Below are 624 nucleotides of genomic sequence, written 5' to 3'. Positions count from 1 at the left end.
TTATTTTTTAATTAAAAAAAAATTTTAAGTCCTCTATTATTCCTTTAATTTCCACTTTTATAACCGATTACTTTGCAAAAAAAAAAGAAAAGAAAAAAAAAGAAAACCCTATTTTTTTAAAGCAAACTTCATATATATATTTTTTTAATATAATTTTTGACCTTTTTTTTTCCTTCTTTAACATTGTATTTTTGAAATTCCAAACTCTACTATAGATTTTTAATTTTAGCTTTTTAGTATTTGTTATCAATTTTGTACCTACAGTTTTTTTTGTTTTTCTTTTTATATAATTTCTGTGACCCTTTTTTCTTTTTCTTTTTCTCTGTTTCTTTCTCTTCTTCTTTTTAATAACATTGTATATCTGAAATTCCAAACTCTAGTCTAGATTTTTAATTTATGCTTTTTGGTATTTGTTATCAATTTTGTACCTGTATTTTTTTTTTACAATTTATGCGACTTTGTTTGTTCTTGTTTGTTTTTTTTTCTCTCTCTCTTTCTTTTTCTTCTTCCTTTTTTAACATTGTGTTTTTGAAATTCCAAACTCTACTCTAGATTTTTAACTTTTGCTTTTTGGTATTAGTTATCAATTTTGTACCTACATTTTCTTTATAATTTTTGCGACCT

This window comes from Bison bison, unplaced genomic scaffold, assembly GCF_000754665.1.
Source record: "Bison bison bison isolate TAMUID 2011002044 unplaced genomic scaffold, Bison_UMD1.0 scf7180017864098, whole genome shotgun sequence".
NCBI lineage: Eukaryota > Metazoa > Chordata > Mammalia > Artiodactyla > Bovidae > Bison > Bison bison.
Note: the sequence above shows the minus strand (reverse complement) of the source record.